We start from the raw sequence: 6,610 nt of genomic DNA, 5'->3' as shown, positions 1-6,610 counted from the left end.
GGCCAATTCCCGGCCCTGTGTGCCTTTCAGCATGTTAACGGACCATAAGTGAGTTGGGCCATTTGTAGTCGGACCTGAGTTTTGGCCTTTTAACAGCCCATGCCCTTCATGGTCCAGTACCAGCCCGGTTTCTCTTTCGGCCTGCTAAAGGCCCACAACACAGTTGGGCCATTTACAATACGACCTGACTTTCGGCCTCTTAGCGGCCCATGCTCTTCATGGTCTAGTACAAGCCCGCTGTCTCTTTCGGCCTGCTAAAGGCCCACAGTATAGTTGGGCCAAATGTAGCCCGAACTTAGTAACAGCCTGTTAACGGCCATGAAATCAATTGGCCCACCTGTTGCCCGCTTCGATGTCAGCCTGTTAACGACCCGGGAGTTAAGAGGGCCGACCATTAACTTTCGACCTGGTAACGGCCCATTAACTTAATGGGCCCACTAAAGTTCGTACATGTCTTTAGGCCAAATTAGATAATTTGAGCCCATTACGACGAGCAATTATGCACAGGACCAAAACCGATCAAGCAAAGGTACGGCATACAGGGAAAAATGTTGCACATCCAGCATATATTACAAGAAATTGCATCCACTGGGCAATCAAAGATTGATGCCAGTGCAAATAAATGAACAGAACCTAACGATCTACAACGTCACAATCTGCAACCTCAGCACGGATGACGCCCATAAGCATGTGGGCAAGTTCTTGTTGCTTTGCTACACTGCCTCTCAAAACATTGATCAGTTGTTGTGTCGCACGACTCTGCACCTCTGATTCCTCCACCATTTCCATCATTCCTTCAGCCATTAATTGGTTCACAAACATACTTTTTTTTGTTGCATTCGAGACAGAGTATACTGAACAGATTCAGATGGCGATTTTGGCAGGCTTGTATTATTGATAGTGGAAAGTGTCTCGACCACTGCATCATAACATAAATTAGGAGGGGAACCAAACAGATTAATCATGAGTTATTGGCATATTACCTGGCTTAGATTTATTGGAAAGAAACAATGGGGTTGCCTTGCTGTTTTCAGAGTTTGTCTTCTTATCTTCAGCAGCCTGCACCAAATTAAGACACTAGCATTGCTATCATTGACCAAGTCAGACAATAGGAAAGCAACATTGACACAACGAACGTTTGGGCAACTAGCCAACACCAAATTAACACAATATGGCACAGCTATCATCAGCCAGGTAAGGTAATACGAAAGCAACATTGACACAATGAATGAATGGGCAACCAGAGCAGCACTACAATTCAGTAATGTGCATGATATGAGATAGTACACTCATGCAGCTCGGTATGCAAAACTACCAGGCAGTTTTCTTTACAAAAATCAACATTGGAGCCTCTAACATTTTGCTACAACTAATTTTAGATCAGATAAAGGTTGGATTCACGCCGATGAACAAAATACATGCTGATGTAAAAATATAGTGATATACAATAGGTACTTACATCAGCATTGGAGCACAGAGAATTCCCGCAAGATATTTTTCTCGAATACAATCCCAATGAAGGAAGTCTCCTATCATTTAACCTTATTTTCTAAAAGAGAGATGGGTAAGAAACATGTAGAAAATATGATCAGAATGCTATAAAATTTCATGATGCGAGGATACGCACACGCTTCTTAGAATGGAGTTGAGATTCTTTTGCTGGACTGGAGCGGACTAGTTCTTTTGCCACTGGAATCTGCTTATTATCAGTGGGAGTTGGGTTTCTCTGTGCTGGAGCAGCATCTATGAAAAATGGAGTTGGTTTATTATCTCCTGGCGTTTGGATCTTTTGCAAAGACCTGGTTTGTAACCCTTCAGATTCTAACATAGCCGTCTTCCCCTTGCATGCCTTATATAGAAGAATGGTGCTTCAATTATAAAACATGCTACAGCAGAGATGGAATAGGTACTGAAGAATAAAAAGGCATGACATATTGAAATGTATTCCCTCCATCCGGAAATAAACGGATGGGTCTAGGCGTATTTCAGTTCTAGATACATCCAGTTTTATCCATTTCAGCGACATGTAATCCGGGCGGAGGGAGTATGATGTAAGAGCTAGGGATACGACAGGACAACACAATAAAAAAACACTGAAAACCCACTACAGAACCAAAGTAATCAAACCCACTGATATGAGATAGTACACTCATGTAGCTCAGGATGCAAAACTACCAGGCAGTTTTCCTTACAAAAATCAACATTGTGGCCTTTAATCATACATTTTGCTACAACAAAATTTAGATCAGACAAAGGTTGGATTCACGCCGATTAACAAAATGCATGCTGATGTAAAAATATAGTGATATACAACAGGTACTTACATCTGCATTGGAGCACAGAGAATTCCTGCAAGAATCTTTCCTCACAGACGATACCAGTGCAGAAATTCTTCTATCTGTTAAGCTTATTTTCTAAAAGAGAGATGGGTAAGAAACATGTAGAAAATATGAGCAGCATGCTATAAAATTTCATGATGCAAGGATACGCACACGCTTCTTAGAATGGAGTTGACATATTTTTGCTGGACTGGAGCGGACTAGTTCTTTGGCCACTGGAATCAGCTTATTATCAGTAGGAGTTGGGTTTCTCTGTGCTGGAGCAGTATCTATAAAAACTAGAGTTGGTTTATTATCTCCTGGCGTTTGGATCTTTTGCAAGGACCTCGTTTGCAACCCTTCAGATTCTAACATAGTCGTCTTCCCCTTGCATGCCTTGTATAGAAGAATGGTGCTTCAATTATAAAACATGCTACAGCAGAGAGATGGAATAGGTAGTGAAGAATAGAAAGGCATGACATGTTGACATGTATTCCCTCCATCCGAAAAAATTGGATGGGTCTAGGCGTATTTCAGTTCTAGATACATCCTTTTTTATCCATTTCGGCAACATGTAATCCGGACGGAGGGAGTATGGTGTAAGAGCTAGGGATACGACAGGACAACACAGTAAAAAAACACTAGTTGAATGTAAAACTGTATGCTAGCGGAATACGTACAGAAAAACCTAAGGCAACATACACGTGTATGATTGGGAAACTAACATGGCATTGCAACAGAGCACTAGAATAGCACTTCAATGTAAAAAACATGGTATGGTAGATAGATGAAGTACATACTGATGAATAACAATGCATAAGATATTCAGAAGCATGATGTCCAAATTAAGCAGATGGCATTGCGATAGAGTAGAATGACAGTACTTGAATTTGAAAACATGTTATCATGAATGGAATAGGTACTAAAAAACAGGAAGGCATGACATATTTACATGCATGATCAGCATGCTAAGCACATGGCATTGCAACAGAGTAGATACACTCCAGGACATTATATGCATGTTGTACCAATATCACGGGCCAAGTTAGAGCAAGGACCTTGTGGGGTGAAGAGGATTCAACATCTTTCTGCAAGTCTTCTGAAGAACTGCCTTTACATGTTCCATCATATTGGGTATCATTGACATCAAGTTTATTGGCCTTTACATTGCTCCGTGAGGTTCTTGTGGATATATCAGTGTGTGCAATTATATATGACATGCATGGAAGACAACTAGTAGTTAGATTTATGTAATGAGTGCCTGTAGGAGATGACATAAATAGTAGGACTGGGGTTAACTGTCGGTGTTCTAGGAACGGGGGTCCCCAGACTTGCCTGCCTGCGGCCCACAGCGTGGCTAAGCCAGCAGGCCGTACGGCCCATCTTCATCAACAAGGCATCCAAGACCCTCGCGAGGGGCCAAGCTTCACGAGGCAGACGACACAAGACCCCCTTAGGAGTGGCCTAGTCAGGCAGGCTCACCAGGAGCGGAGATATCAAGGTGGGGCAAACCTCACGAGGGTCTCGTGACGTGAGCCATGATGATCAACACTAGGCGGGCGCCAGCGTGCGCAGCGTCCTTGTTTCCTCTTTGGTGCTAAGGAAGCAGGCGCATGCGAGGAGTACCGAGGCATCAGGCAAAGGTTGCTATATCGATGCAACAAGACCAAGGCCAGGAGGATGGCAAGATGGAGGTCATCGTGGAGCCCAAGACGGGGTCACCACCAGAGCCTTTTGCAGGCGAAGACCACTTTTGTCAGGATAGCTTGTACTAGCTGTCCCCCTTCAAATTTTCCCGCCGTTGTTGGCTCCCTTCCCGCTCAATATTTGGGAAGAGGGCCAGGGCCTATATAAGTAGAGCTAGCCACCACAGTGGGGGATCGAGCAGTTCACCCGGCTCTCACCCGCTGAGTCACCAAGCACAAGAACACCTCAACCTCAGGATGCTGTTCTTCCCACTGTACTGTTCATCATCAGCCCAAGAGGCAATCCACCACCACCACATTGGAGTAGGGTATTACACCACAACGGTGGCCCGAACCAGTATAAATCTCGTGTCCCTTGTGTTGTGAGTTCGTCAAATTCGTCCACGAGATCTTAGCGAGCTAGGGCGTAGATCGGTAGGAGGGAAAGACTTCGCACCCCAGTGTTCGAACCTTAAGGGTTTGCCGGAACCCCACATCTGACATTAACTAGCAGCAACAGGTCTCAAAAACTAAAGGGAGAACACAGATGAAAGCTACAGAATATGTATCGTTTGTACTCGAGATTAACTAGATGGCACAGAAAAGTATTAAAGAACAACATAGGTAATACTAGAAGTGGTATAATACTATAATCACCAGCCTGTGGGATAGCATTGGCTGATGGATGATAACTATGGAACAGTGTTACCTAAAGAACAAGTATCTTAGCTGAACTATGGAACAGCATTAACTCCTGAACAAGACCCGTAAGAGATCAGCATGAATATACAGTGAAATGTGATAATCTATTTTCCATGCTTGGATGAATAACAAAGCCATAAATGTTGCACACAAGTAAGATGAGGGTACAACCTATCTGGCCGCCATCCATAGGAGTGAGCATCATGTGCTGACTTGTCGATGGCCCTGAAGTTGTTGTGGTTGTCCATGTCAGGCACGCGCATTCGATGCAGGGAACTGTTGAGTGGGGACTATAGCTCCCTTCTGGTGTATGCTTCCCTTGTTGGAGCAGCTGCGGTGAGTCCGAAGACGATGTGGCTGAAGATGCAGATAACACATAATGTTAAGAACGACACATCTCTTTGATCTGAAGAAATACACTAAGAGATCAACAGCAAGGTACGAGAGTGGTCACACGTCTGTTGACTCAAGACTAAATTGGGGTCACACGATTTTATTTTATTTTGGTACTGTCCGATCTACGCCGGATGGCTTGATGGCCGTCTTGTGCCTCCCGGCTGACACTGTTAGGAATCTTCCCCGAAAGCCAGCGACCAACGGCAGAGCAGCTTGCCTTTGCCGTCCGTGGCCCCGGCCAAAACCCCGCTCCCCGCCCCACCGCACTGCCGTGGTTGCGTCGTCCCCGGGCCAATCCACAAAGACTCCCCGTCATCCAGATCCGGCGGCGGCAATACCTTCAACCCACACAACTCTAAGATAGCCATCTAAGCGCTGCTTCCGCGGCGAACTTGCGGCCCCGCACCCTTACGTTAGACAGCGGCCAACCGGCAGCCTAGGAGCTCCGCCGCCTCGAGGGGTGCTGCTTCCCATTGGGAATCGATTGGCCCAGAATAAAAATTCAGACAACTGACGCCTAAATAAAGTGATTTGATATGAGGGTGCAACCTATCTGGCGGCATGGTGAAGTAGGCAGGTCCAGCTGCCGAGTCGGTGAGGCCGGCGCGGTTGTGGTGGCCGCCGGTGTCAGGGAAACAGTGATGTCGCGACGGTCGATGGCTACGGGGAAGCAGCATCGGGACTCTGGACGGATCCGAAGTTGGAGCCGCTCCAGCGTCGTGAACAACGGCGGGGGTGAATCGGCTCCGGTATGGTTCACGCGGTCGTCGTCGAGGCAGCTCCAGCAGCACGGAGTAAGAAGCACACGGCCCAATGCATGACGGCAAATGGACAGCATCTCCGGCATTAGGGAGGAGGGCGGCTGTGAAATTGGTGTGGTGGGGGTGCCATGGAGGAGGGGCTAAGGTTTCGTGGCTCGGGAGAAGGGAGCTTCCGGGGAGAAGGTGATTTGGCGCCCACGAGGTATGAATGGGAGGGAATTGGGAGGGGAGTGGAACCATGTTTTACGGACGCGTTTGTCTGAAATGTGAGGGGCAGTTACAGTTCTACCCCTGCCTTTAGGCTTCTCGGCTTGGGTCTGTGTACTGAGGGTCGGGGATAGTAGAGTAACTTTGCTTCTCCCCAAATAGTGGGCGGGAGCGATTTTGGGCGAGGAGGGTGTGTTTTGAAATATAGTGGGCGCGAGCGATTTTGGGCGAGGAGAGCGTGTTTTGAAATAGTGGGTGCGAGCTATTTCAGGTGAGGAGAGCGTGTTTTGCCGACCATGGTTTATGAATTATTTGGCACATGTCATTTCGGCCGAGGAGAAGGCGTGCTTGGATGAAGTTACGAACCTACCCTCGATGTACAATGGGCCAATTAATGTGTGTCCCACATAGGACGGTAATTTCGCGTCTCCCATATATTTGCTCGGGCTTATTCCACCGAGCAGAGGATGTTTAACTATTCGTTCAAAATTTGGGAGAACGAGCATCCACGTCTACCTTACCAAGTCTATTCGAATCAAAT

This window comes from Aegilops tauschii, chromosome 5 (genome assembly GCF_002575655.3).
Source record: "Aegilops tauschii subsp. strangulata cultivar AL8/78 chromosome 5, Aet v6.0, whole genome shotgun sequence".
Taxonomy (NCBI): Eukaryota; Viridiplantae; Streptophyta; class Magnoliopsida; order Poales; family Poaceae; genus Aegilops; species Aegilops tauschii.
Note: the sequence above shows the minus strand (reverse complement) of the source record.